Source organism: Schistocerca nitens, chromosome 4 (genome assembly GCF_023898315.1).
Source record: "Schistocerca nitens isolate TAMUIC-IGC-003100 chromosome 4, iqSchNite1.1, whole genome shotgun sequence".
NCBI classification, from domain to species: Eukaryota; Metazoa; Arthropoda; class Insecta; order Orthoptera; family Acrididae; genus Schistocerca; species Schistocerca nitens.
The window spans coordinates 537,094,156-537,111,501 of record NC_064617.1 but is presented as its reverse complement, the minus strand read 5'-3'; the positions used below and the strand labels follow the sequence as shown (position 1 = coordinate 537,111,501).

Sequence of the window (17,346 nt, the reverse complement as noted above, 5' to 3'; positions counted from 1 at the left end):
CAGGGGAACAGCTTGATAACAGCGGCAATGCGTCGTGATAAGGAAGTAATGAGGCGTTGGTAGGTCGCTGGAGGGAGTTGTCACCACATACGCTCACTTGAGTCAAGTAGTTCCCGTAAATTCCGCGGAGGGAGCCAATGAACTCTGACGGCACGTCAGTTGTCTTCGATCGGGTTCAGATCTGGCGAATTGGGGGTCCAGGTATCAACTGGAACTCGCCACTGTGTTCCTCGAAGCACGCCGTCGTGCTACTGACGTTGTGACAAGGCGCTTTATCAAACGGCTCTGAGCACTATGGGACTTAACATCTGAGGTCATCAGCCCCCTAGAACTTAGAACTACTTAAACCTAACTAACCTAAGGACAGCACACACATCCACGCCCGAGGCAGGATTCGAACCTGCGACCGTAACGGTCGCGCGGTTCCAGACTGTAGCGCCGAGAACCGCTCGGCCACTCCGGCCGGCGGCACTTTATCTTATTGGAACTTGTCGGGAAACATTATCGTCATGAACGGGTGCACGTGGTCTGCAACGATACTCCTTGGCCGTAATGGTACCTTGCAAGAGCTCCACTGGACCCATGACTGCCCACGTGAATGTTCCCCAGAGCATAAGGAGTCCCCTGGCCATAAAGGACCAACAGAGATCCTGAAAAAGGTCCAAACATTACGGAAGATAGTTACAGACTAAATGTTCAAAAACAAAGAAACAGTTATCCATCTTCACGGCAGACATTCGAAAAAGAAAATAAGAAATGTATGGGCACATACACAGGTACTTAGCGGCAAACTTACGACTTACCTACAAAACCGACTCAAATACTGTGCATTGTATTCAACGAGTCAGGGTCGAGATAAATTTCTCGGAAGCCTTAGACAGAAGCTCGTACAAGCGTAAAAACTGGCAGAGGAGAAATGTAATTGGAGAACGGAACTGTGAAGGGAACAGTAACAAGACTGGTTGAAGAAAGAAAAAGAATTTATGGAGCTAATATGAGAACTGCATGGAAATTCAGAAAATTTATCATAATGCTTTGCGTCATTCAGCAAGGTCTAACTCACCTAATAATAATAACAGTAATAAGTGATGACACTGTCTCAGGTGTGCGGAGATTTTTTGTTAGCTACACTGGTGCTGGGAGAGGTGTCTTCAACACATCATTTATAAACTATACACTGAATCACCTATTATAGCTGGTTCCAACTGCTTCTACTGTTTTAGTGTCTTCATGTTGCTCTATATTGCATCGTTTACCACAAAGAAGATTTTTTTCTCTCGCTTAAGTTTATTACTAAACAACGCCTACGTCGTCTGTGACTTCTGTAAACTGAACATAACATTGCAGTCCATTTCAAAAAGTGCATCTGTAGCACCTTGACAGGTAGGGTACGGAATTATGGACAACGGTGGACCTCCCAGAAAGACGTGAGCTCTGAACGTTTTCGTACTAGTGCCGAGCTGTTCTTGCCCGCCTCTGGCAGCGGGAGGAGTCACTGTACCAGCTCCCCCACACGCGGTGCATGACGTGCGTTCGGCAAACAACGCCCGCCAGCCTACGCCCTTCCTGAGTAATTCTTCACCGCTCACCTCCTAAAACACAAACGCCTCAAGGAAAAGTAGCACTTCATGGAATGACTTTTTATGTCTTTCCTTCAGTTGGTAAAGAGATGTGAGAATTTTAAAAAGAAAGATATTTTAGAAAGAAAGACATTTCAATCATGGTGGAGATGTCAGTCATTATAGAAATGAAACTCTATGGCAGATTTAAACTGTGTGCCGTACCTGAACTCAAAGCTGGGACCTTTACCATTCGCGTGCTTATGCTCTACGACTGAGCTGTCCAAGCACGATTTACGACTCGCCCTCACAAGTTTAATTCTGTTAAACTATTTCGAAACTGCAAAACTCGTAGAGCTTACCGTACAAAGATACGAACAATAAGAAATAAATTTTTTCATACGAAATGGGTTAAATGGCCCAGCATGAGTAGCTTAGAAGAAAATTCTGTCGCAATGCTATTGTATCAGGGTGAAATGGCTCGATTTTAATTATATTATTTTTGGTTGCGGTAACTGGTATCCGCTTCTAGCTGTCGTGCTTCAGTACACTAAACAGATATAAGTCGATGTTTACGACACTTACAGTCTGTGGGAACAGACAGTGACGTCATTCAGCTATGTACAAAGTATAAATCCTTAATTTTTATGACTGTTTACTGTACATGGTAATACACTGAATGTGCTGCAATAGGGTAGAAATTGTAGAGAGTTATGAGCGGGAGAAGTAACGGCTATTGGTTCTATAGGCAATCTGGTCCATGCATTGTTTTCAGATAGTTTCCCCTCACACACGTTTAACAAGCAACGCTCGAACATGTAGCGAAATTACTTGCACAAAGTATTCTTCTGAAATCCAAAATTTTCGTACATCAGTACTTTGAAACATGTTAGGGTACAATATAAACAATTCCAAGACACCGTAACGAAACGAGGCTCTGCTTATACTTCATATGGAACCGTCTGCAACGCCTACGAAACTGAACTAACTTTCCTTTCTCCACATCTAGCAGGCAAGGCCCAATGAGGACCCCAGTGACTCGAGGGTACTTGTCTGTCCCTCGAAAATACTTGACTTTCTCAAAACTGCAAATGCGGGATGGGAACAGCAGCCACACTGTACCACTTTGCCGCCGATCAACGTCTCTGGCACCTGTGTATCTGTGGACGCATGCGCAGTGGCGTGTTCCGCGAGTTTAAAACGGCGGAGCGAGGGCTGGGGCGTTAGGCTTTCGGTTTACTCTGAAGATAGCTGAACGATAAACAGCCGAAATACTAGAAGGTGAATTTGTGTGGCTGCACACCTGAAGTTTAATAGAGCTGTCATTACGCCGCGAAAACATTAAGATGCATTTCCTAACGTGTTCCGGAAACCACTGTATGCTGCTGAGCTGGCCTGATTAACCACGGGTCGCCAAAGCTTGTAATCGCAGACGTATCGTTTCTAGAAATGAGAAATACACGCTTCTGAGGAGGTATCTTATTTGTGCAATTACGCAATCGCAGGATAACTGGGTAGAGAGGAGACATTTGGGACTGACCTTCCAAATTACAGGCGCATCAGCACAGGACGAGTAGCTACAACTTCGGTGGCATTCCGACGGAGGCAACCTCTAGCAGGGCCCGCCGCTTTCTCGTCAACGTAGTGTACAGCGAGACGTAATATGCAACGAGGGGCGTCGTGAAGTAATGCACAGTAACTCGCTAACTGTTCGCAGTCTTGTGTGTGCTCGCCTCTGCATACAATGGCTCTCAACACTCTCAGCTCAGCTCGTGTGCCTGCCCCCCCCCCCCCCCCTCACCCCCCTCCTCCCACACAACAACGCCTTTTTGTGTCATCTACAAAAGTTCTACAGCATAGCCATAGGCATTGTTTGGCAGGTTCCACGGTTTTATCTATATTTATGTATTCTGTAATTGGCAAAATGCATAATATTAGATGCTGTTAAATACTTTTTACTACTCTCAGGTGCTTCATTTTGTGCTTATTTCTGCTCGTTCTCCATCATCTTGCGAAGTAAGATACGATGGAGTCGAAGAAACTGTTGAAAGGACTTTTTCTGACTTAACGGACCGCTCACTATTCATCTGCTTTCCCGAGATAATATGAAGTATTAAATTCTAATGCGAAAAAACTGAAGGATATACTTATTTAACAAGTATCCGCCGAACTTACATTAACAACCAATGGGATAACTAGCAAGGCACTAAAGATCGTATTTGAGAAACCAACAGTAGCTATTTGTAAAATGAATAACGTGTTCAGGAGCCATCACCTCTCAATTGAGACAAAGCTAAGATTTCTGCATCGGTACTTACTTCCCATTCTGCATGAGGCGAGGAACTTTTTCGAACGAGCAACACTATGGTGATCACCAACAACTGGAAGGGTCAGGCATTAAGGGAAGAAGATGATGTTTACGGGAACAGCACAAAATAGAGCGGCTACGTAAACAGATAAAAAGTTTAGCGTGTATCACACATAGAAGCAAGGTGTGCTGCAGAGAGGATCATAGTGTATATCGTCTTTTCGACTACTGCGATACTACATACGAAGCGCAAATTCGGGGTGGACTGAGATGGAGAAGGGAATCGGCCTGCCTTTTTTAAGAAACCATGCCAGAATAAGCTTAAGTGATTTAAGGAAACTGCAGAAGTGACAAATCTGGATGACTGAAACGGGGTTTCGAACCCCGCTCCTAGCAAATGCGAATCCACCGTGTGCCACGTCCTCGGTGTTGTGGGATGCGGAACAGCACGAAGAATGGAGAAGGATTACAAACAGGACTGCATGAAGCACACGGCGCTCCGAAATTCTACTTGGACAAGGATAATTTTGTGGATAAGGTACTCAATAATAGATGTGAGCAGTATATGTGTATTTGTCAGCAAGAAATCAAAGGCACAGTCTTCGGCCGTTCGTCACGCAACTACCTGTCGACTCAGGATTTCTACAGGCATTTGAACTGGCATAATGGCCACCTAAACAGATTGCGAGCACGACCGACTTGCTTCAGAACTAACCGCGCGACAAGAGGAAGGCTCTTTGTTGCAATGCACCACCAGCATGCATGAAAAAATCGTGATAGTACACGCTTGCACTGAGGCCCACTGCTAAGATATATGGATCATATTTTGCAGACTTCGATACTATTTTTCTATGATAGATCACTAACTGAGTCTCGGTTTAGCCAGTTGCTATGTCTACAAACACAGGGTACAAATAAAAGGAACAAATTATGAAAAATAAGTCCGGATATGCTTCGATTTGGATTATGATTGAAACAGCAGTGTACAATGACAAGTTACCTATGCAATTTTCCGCTCATAGAGACTATACATGTCGTGGTCTGAGCACATTAAACGTCCGTCTTATGGGTAATGTAATGGAATTTAAGACTGAATTAAAGAACTTTTTATTGGGCAACATCTTCTACTCCATTGAAATGAAACCAAGACGAACAACTAGCTGCATCCAGTGTTACACATGTAACAAGACAACACTGTTTTACACCTGAAGATTAGAGTAGAAACTCTCTAAACGCGTCATGGGAGAAAATAAAAAGTGACTAACACAGATACATTGTTTTTACTTGACCTTTTATCTTCACAAATTTTATGTATTAGTTTATTTTGTAATTAATATTAGTAGTGTAGTACAACAGTATTTTGTGATGTTAAGTAATTTAATTGTATTTTCCTTAAATAAAGCGGGTATCTTTGACTTATTCTACATTTCAGAGGCCCCGTTGCGAGGCATACATGCAATACTCGTATAAACAATTTAATGTCGAGTGCGATGCTGGTTCAGCTGAAACGACAGTTCCTCCGAAGTCGATCACGGGAGACATCAACCGTTATTCAGGTGATGAAACTGCCTCGTCCCAGTCTCTTCGTAGTCGTTTCTCTGCTCTAGTCCAGCATTTAATAAGCGAATCGTTTCCTAATGTGTTACGCACTGAGCCCTAATCTTCCTACCTTTTCCTGCGTCATATGCTGGTGTCGTTGACTTATACCGCTGTTATCGTGGAATCAGAATATCTGTACAAATGGAGACATATGTTTTCTGCGTACTTCCTCTGCTTATATACAGAGGAACTGAACGGAAGACGGATGAATGATTGTGCAGTGCGCTGTTGCGTTTCCATAACTATGGATGACTGTGGTATAACTGAAAGCAAGAGGATGTGGTAGCACATAGAAGTTTCAGGCTGGTCAGATCGCCGAGTTTAACATCGTTACCTGACGAAAGCATCACCACGAACGTATCTACCCCATGAGACAATTTGACGGCTTTTGGGATATTGCTCAGTAGATTAGTCGGAAACGTTTATCGGTGGAGCTGCATTAATTCTATGCACTGCAACAGATGTAAAATCAGTTTACGTAAGAGTGATACAGGGCTAAATTTTTCAGTACTGCCAAGTCAATAATCAGAGTTCTGTAGTAGTCCAACAGAACGATTCCGCGATTCGACCACTATACTGAAATAGGTACATCGCTTACAGTTCCTACGTCACCTACAAGTGTCTCCTAACAATTTTCGCCGATAATCTCCACCCAACGTATCAAAAATACGCTCTAACGGTATGAGGTGTCGGCTGAGATATTCAGCATATCCCTAAGATGTTAGAAGTTCAATCTCTGGTGACATGCAGGGAAGGGAAGCTCCTCGTAGGATTATTTAAGAGAAACAACGTCACATAGCAGATAACGTGTTATTGAACGAAAATTACTAGGGATGCTCCAGTTAAGCAAGAAATTATGGGTACCACACCTCACATGGATATATTAATGAAGGGGCTCGTTTAACTACAAAAGGAAACTAGCAGCCACTATAATAATTTGGTTTATTACCATAAGACATCGAACAAGTGATTTACCGACTGAGTCAACAAACATTTAACAAGTGGACGAAGGGTTAAAATTAAGAGCTTTGCACAGGTGGGTGGACACATGAAAGCATAATATGAAACTATAACCCCGATATGGCCAGTGACTGCATAAATGGTTAATAATTTGAGGAAAGGACTCCAGTAAATTCGCCGAAGTGCATGACGGTAGCAGCAAGCAGGCTACGAACGTTAAAACTGCGCAGATAAACCACGATGTAATTTAAATAACCTCGCATCCAACTTGGCTTGGTGACCACACTGCCACCTCATGCTTGCCATTCCCAAACGATGTGAGTGATGGTTGGTTGGTTGGATTAAAAGAGGGGGAAAGGGACCAAACTACGAGGTCATCAGTCCTTTGTTCCGAATAAAACAATGCCACAAGTGTGAGAATAAAACAAACGAGACTGACAAATCTAAACGGAATGAAAGGAAAAATCACAAGAACGATGAAGGGCAACAAACATGTAAATGGACCAAAGGGGACAAGAAAACCACAGAAACGCAAGAAACGGGATGAAGAGATTAAAACAACAAAACAGATTACCGTGACTGGTTAGAAGCAGTAGGATGAAGGACACAGAGGGATAAAGGACATGCGCTAAAACGTAGATCAAATGATAAAACACACACTCACGAATAAAACGTAAAACTAAATCAGCCGATGAGGCGCCTTCGGATAAATTTAGCGGCAACGAGTCCCGTAACCCAAGATATCGTCGCTGGGCAGTCAGTGTTGGGCAGCGCGCCAGAATATGGGCCACTGTCAACCGGGGACCGCACTGACACTCAGGCGGGTCATCATGGCGCAGGAGGTAACCGTGGGTCGCCCAAGAGTGGCCAATGCGGAGCTGGCAGAGGACAACAGAGGTCCGCATGGAAGTCTTCCACACATTCGTAGTCTTCTTAATGACACGCAGTTTGTTGTGTGTACTGTTATGCCATTCCATCTCCCAAAGCCGAAAAACCCTACAGCGTAAGTCAGAACGCAGGTCAGGTTCTGAGATGCCCATCTCCAGAAGTGGTTTCCACGTAGCCTGTTTGGCCAGCCTGTGGGCAAGGTTTAGGGAGTAGATCAATCAGTGCAGCTAATACATTCAGGGGTACTGCACCATCTGGGAGTTGGTAAAGGGAGGGACTCCAGTTCAGACAGAACATGAACCGCAATCGTTAGCCCTGACTTGGGCCGCCGATGCGGGAGATGAACTGCCGCAGGTGAAAAAAGGAGACGGTAATTCGGATGCTCAGGAGAACTACGAATGTGTGCAACGTAACTGGCGAGCAGTTGTGCACGTCGGATCTGCAATGGAGGGACTCCGACCTCCACCAGGACACTGGTCACTGGACTCGTTCTAAAAGCTGCCGTCGCAAGGCGAACGCCCCAGTTGTGAACTTGGTCGAGTACACGCAAAACGCCGCCAAACCATAAACCAGACTCCCACAGTCAAGGCGGGATTGAACAAGGACTTTGTAGAGATGCAGCAGAGTAGAGCGACCTACACCCCAGCTGGTGTTGCTCAGGCAGCGGTGGGCATTGAGGTGCTGACAGCACTTCCGCTTAAGCTGACGAAGGTGAGGTAGCCAAGTCAATCAGGCGTCGAAAACCAGTCCTAAGAATCGATATGTTTCCACTACAGTGAAACGGATGAACGGTACGGCAGAAGTGCATGACTCACGATTTAGCGGCCGAAAAGTGGAAGCTGTGGGCGAGAGCCCATGGCTGCGCCTTGTGGATGGCTCCCTGTAGGCGCCGCTCAGCAACACCAGTACTGGTGGAACAGTACAAAACACAGAAGTCGTCTGAATACATAGAGGGTGAGACGGACGGCCCTACAGCTACTACTAGACCGTTAATGGCCAGCAAAAATAGTGATACACTCAATACAGAGACCTGTGAGACCCCATTCTCCTGAATATGGGGGGGAACTATGGGAGGCACCAATTTGGAAATGGAGCGACAATAAATTCTGGATAAAAATCGGGAGCGGGCCTCGGAGACCCCAGCCGTATATTGTGGCAAGGATACGATTTGGCCAGGTGGTATTATACGCTTTGTGAAGTTAAAAAAGGACGGCAACAAGGTGGTGGCGTCTGGAAAAGGCTGTTCTGATGGCAGACCTGAAGGACACAAGATCATCAGTGGTAGAGCACCCCTGGCGGAAGCCGCCTTGACATGGAGCCAGTACGCCACGTGACTCAAGGACCCAACCCAACCGCCGACACACCATATGTTCTAGCAGCTTGCATACAACTTTGGTGAGGCTGATGGGCCGATAGCTATCCACATTAAGCGCGTTTTTACTGGGTTTGAGCACCGGAACGATGGTGATCTCCCACCATTGCGATGGAAAGACGCCATCGCACCAGATCCGGTTGAAGATGACGAGGAGATTGCACTTGTAGTTGGACGAGAGATGTTTAATCATCTGACTGCGGATCCGATCCGGCCCAGGAGCTGTGTCGGGGCAATGTGCAAGGGCGCTGAGGAGCTCCTGCTCCGTAAATTGGGTGTTATGGGGTTCACTGTGGCGCGTAGTCAACGACAGGCCATTTCTTTCCATCCGCCATTTGAGGGTGCGAAAGGCTGGGGGGGGGGGGGGGGGGGTTCTCCGACACAGAGGCTCGAGCATAGTGTTCAGAAAAGTGCTCGGCAATCGCGTTTGCGTCGGTACATAACACGCCATTGACAATAACGCCAGGGACACCTGTTGGGGTCTGGTACCCAAAAAGACGTCTGATCTTCGTCCAGACTTGGTAAGATGAACTATTGCACCCAATGATCGACACATACCTCTCCCAACACTCTTGCTTTCGTCGTTTTATAAGCTGGCGTACACAGGCACAGAGCTGCTTAAAGGATATCATATGCTCTAAGGAAGCGTGCCACTTATGTCACTGTAGAACTCGCCGACGCTCTTTAATTGCCACAGCAACTTCCAGCGACCACCAAGGGACTGCCTTTCGCTGGGGGCACTCTGAAGAGTGATAGATTGCGTTTTTTGCTGCAGAAACGATTGTGGTAGTCACCTGCTCAACCATCACATCGATGTTACCATGTGAGGGAGAGTCAATGGTGAAATCAGAGGTGAAAGTTTACCAGTCCGTCTTGTTTAAAGTCCATCTGGACAGGCGTCCAAGGGCCTGACGCCAGAGTGACAGGAAGATGGAGAAGTGGTCACTACCACACAGGTTGTTATGTGCAGTCCAGTGGGCTGCAAATTGATAAATCAATGGTCGAGTAACTACCTCGAGCCACACTGAAATGTGTGGTAGCCCCAGAGTTTAAGAGGCAGAGGTCGAACTGAGACAGTAAAGTTTCGACATCTCTGCCTTGGTCAGTAAGCACGGTGTCACCCCACAAGGGGTTATGGGTGTTAAAATCTCCCAAAAGTAGGAAAGGTTTAGGGAGTTGATCAATCAGTGCAGCTAATACATTCAGGGGTACTGCACCATCTGGAGGATGATATACATTGCAGACAGTTATTTCCTGCATCGTCCATATTCTGACAGCCATAGCTTCAAGAGGGGTTTGAAGGGGCACAGTTTCACTACTGACTGAGTTTAGGACATAAACGCAAACTCCATCTGAAACTCGATTATAGTCGCTACGGTTCCTGTAATATCCACTATACCTGCGGAGGGCAGGGGTCCGCATTGCTGCGAACAGGTTTCCTGGAGGGCAATGCAGAAAGCAGGTGTAAAGCTTAACAGTTGCCGTAGCTCAGCCAGGCGGTGAAAAAAACCGCCGCAATGCCAGTGGAGGATGACATCACCGTGAGGCTGGGAAGGCGTGGAACATTCAATGTGGCAGTTTACGCCTCAGGGTCACCTGCTGCCACCGACTTTTTGCCTGAGCAGTCTATATCCATTGTGTCTGAGGGTCTGGCGGGATCCATGTCCTCATCTGATGCCAGAATCTCCACCCCATTCTCAAGAGCAGAGCTTGTAGGTAGCGGTCGTGTGGATGCCACCACAAGTTCCTTGTTCTTGGAGGTCTTATTTTTCGATTTCTCGCGCAGTTCCTTGGATTTCCCTGGTTGGGAGGACGTCATTGAATCAGTCTCTGGGACTGAGGATGAGAGTGAAGCCCTATGACCAGCTGCTTTTGGGCTCTTCAGCCACTGGTGGGTGTCATCTTTCCCACTAGCAGAAACCTTGGAATGGAGTGACCCAAGGGACCCCTTCATGGCGAGAGGAGCTGAAAAGGCCTTACGGTTCTCTGGCTCAGAAGTGGGGACTGAAACCCCTAATGGTTGGGGGAGTGTTGCTCCCGAAGTAGATGGTGTGGGAGCAACAGGGAGGGAAGTGCCCCCCCCCCCCCACCATCAAGGGGGCAAGTGTAGTCTCCCAGTTCTGAGGGGCAACAGTTCGAGGAACTGATGGGGCAACAACTGTTCTCGTAGCAGTGACATATGAGGTGGTCATAGCCACAGGATGTAGGTGCTCAAATTTCCTGTTAGCCTCAGCGTAGATCAGTCGGTCCAAGGTCTAATATTACATTATTTTCCTCTCTTTCTGTAAAATCCTGCAGTCTGGCGAGCAAGGTGAATGATGCTCTCCGCTGTTGACACAGATGGGAGGCGGGGGCCATGGATTATTGGGATGTGAGGGACGTCCACAATCTTGACATGTGACGCTGGAAGTACAGTGGGAAGACATATGGCTGAAATTATAGCACTTAAAGCAACGCATCAGGGGAGGGATATATCTCTTGACATCACAGCGGTAGACCATCACCTTGACCTTCTTGGGCAATGTGTCACCCTTGAAGGTGAAGATGAAGGCACCGGTGGCAACCTGGTTATCCCTCGGACCCCGATGGACACGCCAGACGAAATGAACACCTCGCCGCTCTAAATTGGCGCGCAGCTCATATTCAGACGGCAAAAGAAGGTCCCTGTGGAATATAATACCCTAGATCATATTTAAGCTCTTATGAGGCGTGATGGTAACAGAAACATCCCCCAACTTGCCACAAGTGAGTAATGCCCTTGACTGGGCAGAGGATGCTGTTTTTATCAAAACTGACCCAGAACGCATTTTGGACAAGCCCTCCATCTCCCCAAACTTGTCCTGCAAATGCTGCGCAAAAAAATGAGTCTTCTTGGACATGAAAGATTCCCCATCAACTGTTGTACATACATGGTACTGGGGCGAATAAGCTTCACTGCGATCTTTAGCCTAGCGCTCCTCCCATGGTGTGGTCAGGGAGGGTAACGACTTGGGGTCATATTTCTTTGCATTGAAGTTAAACTTTGCCAGCTTAGAGGCTGCTGGTGGTGGACCACCAGCAGGAGATGACGTACTACGCTTCATGGCGTGTCATTGGCCCAGATGCCAGCTACACCGACCAGGGGCCCTCCCCACGGGCACCACACAGCCCCAGCAAAGGCCACCTGGCAGGATGGCCATTGCTGGGAGTCCCGATGCCCCAGGGTGATGGGAATTTACTCCTTGGCCTACCTGGAAGGTTAATGGAGCAGGCATCAGCAGAGCGATCCCTGTATTGTCAGGGGGCTACAACCAATGGGGTACATGGCGGCCCCACCACAACGGACTGGCTACTGTGCTGGATATGAGGTGCAAAGAAGTCCATAGTCGTCGTTGGCACAGAAAGTGACACTGCAGAGTGAATGGTGGAAAGCGCACTAAAGATGGTGTCCTCGCCCAAGAGGTGGAGAATGGGCGGGACTGCAATGCGATGACAAGTGGGCTGAAGATCTCAATGCACGATGGACATGATGAACCATGTAAGGCACCTGTCCCCAATTGGCTCGCTCTTCAGGAAAATTTTGAAAAATGGAGGTCAAACCCTACAGGGGACCATCACATAAAGGCTGAAACGTGTGAGACTCCTTTTAGTCGCCTCTTAGGACGGGCAGGAATACCTCAGGTCTATTCTAATTCCCAGGCCCACAGAGGGTGATGTGAGTGTGGAAGACAGGGCGGTAACAGCTGGATATTCTGAGTCCAGACCTCTTTGCTCTATTCGAAGTTGGAGACATCCCTCTCTGCAGTTCTCTGCAACTACCTGGAACAAGTGCTCTCTCCAGTCTCCCTGAAGCAAGTGCATAGTGACTTTACCCTCCCCCCCCCCCCCCAAAAAAAAAGAAAACTTGGCTGATTCTGTCAGAGAAGGAACCTCGCCGGTTCTAGCAGCAGACCTTGTGAGTTCCAAACAATAATAATTTTACAAATATTTTTAACAAATCCCTAATCTCACAAATTTTGTCACAGTTAATCAACAATGGTGTGGCGCAGGAAGGAAGGTAGAAAATCCCTCCCACTACATGACAGGTATTCAATCTTGGCCAACCAAATGGATTGCCACTTAGGTATGCACGGAAAATGCGTCTTCTACTGAAATAATTATTGTTAGTCAATCACAGTCCTTGTTACTTGGATTTAAATGAACTTTCCTTCATGGCATGACTGTAAACAATGCCCGATTCCACTGAATCAAGTTCTGCTTGGTTCGCGTGGCTTTCAGGCCATTAGATCGTTAAAAGGATTCCTTCTAGCATCACGCACAATGCAGTTTTTATGGCACAAGGCGCTCCTGCTATGCGCCTGCTGTTCGCAGTAGGGGCAGAGAGACTTCCCTGCCCTATAGCTGCTTGGGGTCTGCTTTCAGCGTCGAACAAGTTTATGACACTCTAGTCCTTCTAAATTAACTTATCTGTCATGAGTCAGCTAAAGAAATCTCCGGAGGCTGCAGAAAATAATAGTGCCGCCTCACGGAAATAAAAGGAAATGAGAAGAAAAAGTCATTAGCCGTGCTGTCATTGGCTGTACTGAATATTTTATGCGGTTATCATGCAGTGTTAAATTGACTGTTCTGACTGTTGGGGTGTGCATATTACATTATAAAATAGGGTGTGTGACAGATTGGGCATAAAGTGCCACATACATAATTAAGGGAAAAAGTCACATGACAACACCACTCCCAAAATTATACCGATAAAAATAATTTATTGGCTTCCATTAAACCTCACCAAGTCCAACTCGTTCTCTAAAACCATAACATCACCCTAGCTACTGGCTCAATGATCTGCGTACCAGGCACCGGCGTGCTCATGTAAAGGCAGCACTTGCCTAGAAAAATGGAAACTGCTTAAGTAGAGTTTCGTGCTGGTTCACGAGGACGCACTTTTCCGGTACTGGAAAAATAGCTTAGCTGATCACATCAGATCACTTTCTCAGGACTTCAGAACCACACTTTAGAACAGGGGGAACACAGCACATTACCATTACGGTGCAGGAAACCCGTTGTAATTAAAAACAGCTTCTACTCGTCTCGGAAAGGGTAAATACATGACCTACATGATTTTCAAAGAAATATTATACCATTCTTCCTGAAAAATAGTGGCAAGTTGAGGGAACGATGATGGTGGATAGCGATCATGCACCTTTTCCCCGAAAGTACGCCACAAAGGCTCAATAATATGTAGATCTTGTGACTGTGGTGGACACGGAAATACGACAGTTGAACCTTATGCTAACAAAATCACTGCTGAGGTGAACTATGTGAACAGGGGCCTTGTCTTCTTGGAACACAGCATCACCATTGGGGAACGAACGAATGGTGTGGTGGTCTGTCCTGTGCCAGTCGTATCGTCAGTCGTATTCGTTACATACGAGGGCAGTTCAATAAGTAATGCAACACATTTTTTTCTCGGCCAATTTTGGTTGAAAAAACCGGAAATTTCTTGTGGAATATTTTCAAACATTCCCGCTTCGTCTCGTATAGTTTCATTGACTTCCGACAGGTGGCAGCGCTGTACGGAGCTGTTAAAATGGCGTCTGTAACGGATGTGCGTTGCAAACAACGGGGAGTGATCGAGTTTCTTTTGGCGGAAAACCAGGGCATCTCAGATATTCATAGGCGCTTGCAGAATGTCTACGGTGATCTGGCAGTGGACAAAAGCACGGTGAGTCGTTGGACAAAGCGTGTGTCATCATCGCCGCAAGGTCAAGCAAGACTGTCTGATCTCCCGCGTGCGGGCCGGCCGTGCACAGCTGTGACTCCTGCAATGGCGGAGCGTGCGAACACACTCGTTCGAGATGATCGACAGATCACCATCAAACAACTCAGTGCTCAACTTGACATCTCTGTTGGTAGTGCTGTCACAATTGTTCACCAGTTGGGATATTCAAAGGTTTGTTCCCGCTGGGTCCCTCGTTGTCTAACCGAACACCATAAAGAGCAAAGGAGAACCATCTGTGCGGAATTGCTTGCTCGTCATGTGGCTGAGGGTGACAATTTCTTGTCAAAGATTGTTACAGGCGATGAAACATGGGTTCATCACTTCGAACCTGAAACAAAACGGCAATCAATGGAGTGGCGCCACACCCACTCCACTACCAAGAAACAGTTTAAAGCCATACCCTCAGCCGGTAAAGTCATGGTTACAGTCTTCTGGGACGCTGAAGGGGTTATTCTGTTCGATGTCCTTCCCCATGGTCAAACGATCAACTCTGAAGTGTATTGTGCTACTCTTCAGAAATTGAAGAAACGACTTCAGCGTGTTCGTAGGCACAAAAATCAGAACGAACTTCTCCTTCTTCATGACAACGCAAGACCTCACACAAGTCTTCGCACCGGAGAGGAGCTCACAAAACTTCAGTGGACTGTTCTTCCTCATGCACCCTACAGCCCCGATCTCGCACCGTCGGATTTCCATATGTTTGGCCCAATGAAGGACGCAATCCGTGGGACGCACTACGCGGATGATGAAGAAGTTATTGATGCAGTACGACGTTGGCTCCGACATCGACCAGTGGAAGGGTACCGTGCGGGCATACAGGCCCTCATTTCAAGGTGGCGTAAGGCCGTAGCATTGAATGGAGATTACGTTGAAAAATAGTGTTGTGTAGCTAAAAGATTGGGGAATAACCTGGTGTATTTCAATGCTGAATAAAACAACCCCTGTTTCAGAAAAAAAATGTGTTGCATTACTTATTGAACTGCCCTCATACCATAGGTCACAGTCACGTCCGTCGGTGTTATCTGTTCGATTCCAGCAGCCTAGAGACTGACCAGTGTGTCCTTTGTAAGTTAATTCCGTACTCCGCAGTTCGTGTTACGGTGTTAGGTGGAGGGTATTTGGGTTGGACCTGTTGAACCAAAATGATCAAATCATCCTTGGCATTAATGCCACGTTACAGAGTACCAATGTGGCTCATGGAATACCACGATATGGCAGGCGAAACCATCATCGAACCCTCTGGGAGGTAGTTTCGACCAGAAGTTGGAAACAGTGTGAAACATGACTCATCCGACCAAGTGTCTTTTTTCCGATACTACACAGTTCAGGTTTTATGTCTTCAGCACCACGTTTACCAGTTATGGGTATCTGCATCATTGATGAGTGGTTTTGGAATATGAGCTCGCTATGAAATTCCCTGCTTATGGCGTTCCCTTCGTGCTGTTTTGGTGCTCTTAGGATCCGCGAGTGCGAAATTCAGTTCTGCTGTGACTTTTGCAGCCGCCGTCCTCTTATTTTCATCACAATTGTCTTCAAATACTGTCCGTCACGATCACTCAACACAGACTTGTGTTGTGACTTAGCGGATGACGTTGCCCTCTTTTCCAGCATGCGGAATAAATCTTCCATGTGGTGCCTCCTGAAACATCAAACACTTCTGCCAGCTTGGTTATGGATGCACCCGCCAAACGAGCACCAATCATTTACGCACGTTCGTATTAACTAAGCTGCGACATAACGCACTCACGATTACACCGAACACTGTTCTGATCAAGACTGATACTGGGGGGAATGGCACAGGTCCCATCAGTGGTCAAGTACAACAGCGCAGCCTCAGGCTTGGCTAGCATCTGCGTTTCTGTTCAGGCATGCATTTCTTGCCGTGTTTCTATTGTCCAACGCCTGTACACCAGCAAGAGCTGTCGGCCGATTCCCAACTTTCGCGAGCTCCAAACTGCTTCACGAAATTATTTAACATTTAGGCCTTTCAGCCAAAGAATATCGGAAGCAGAGTGTAGGTGTTTTCATTGTCCATTTCCTTGTTCCACTTACAGCGCTTCCTGCGAGAACTGTTACCCGCAATGGGTATTGAGAAACACGGGCCATCGTGGGTGATCACAAACCTCTCAGTCATGTAGGCTCCGGCCACAATCCATTTGGAGGATAAGGCACAGGCTGGACCATCACCTCCGGGCTCCTTCCCATGGATACTGGCTGTGCCGGACAAAGTAGTCAGCTGAAAACCACACAAGGGCGGCCAGGCAATGATGTTATATTACAGCGTTACCAGTGAAATTTGATAACGCCGATATTCGAACTGACTGGGTACTGTCTCAGTTACAGAAGTGATTTACAGCGTTCTTGGCAAATTATGACGTGTAATTTCCTCCTCGAATTTTGCACTTGCAGAGCTATGTTTTCATAGATGTGCTGATGAGTCTTGCAATGAGAAATATGCGCAGAATGAGAGACATCTGTGAGAAGAGAGAAATGCAGAGACGCTGTTTTCTTACTTCGGTAGCAGTTCGCGAGTACGTTTCGGAGCCCCGACGTAAGGCAGAAGAAGAGCGAGGATGATCGCTGATCGGAGCCGTTCTGGGGAGACTCGCTTTTTTCAGGCGCTGCGTCCAGAGGACGAACGGAATCTGGCGCGAAAGTATTGAGCGGCAGACGACCGTGGCGTGTCTAAAGCCACGGCACCAGACGGCGTGAAGACGCGACGGCGGCGCAGAACAGGACACTGTGGAGGGGCCGGAAGAGTGCTGGCTCTCAGCTGTCATGGTTACGTAAGTTACACGTCTTGGAGAATCTTAATCAATTTCTGGAACTGTAGACTGACCGCCTTGCGCAGCAGTTTCTGGGTTTATTGTGTAGTCTTCTCTGACTAAAATACGATCCAGTAAAA

General features: G+C 46.9%; 1 protein-coding gene across 1 annotated transcript in view; it reads right to left on the bottom strand.

Moving 5' to 3' along the window:
* LOC126251308 (ABC transporter G family member 23) overlaps nt 1–17,346 on the bottom strand; it is a 341,716-nt gene that overhangs the window by 255,558 nt on the left and 68,812 nt on the right. The window lies entirely within an intron of this gene.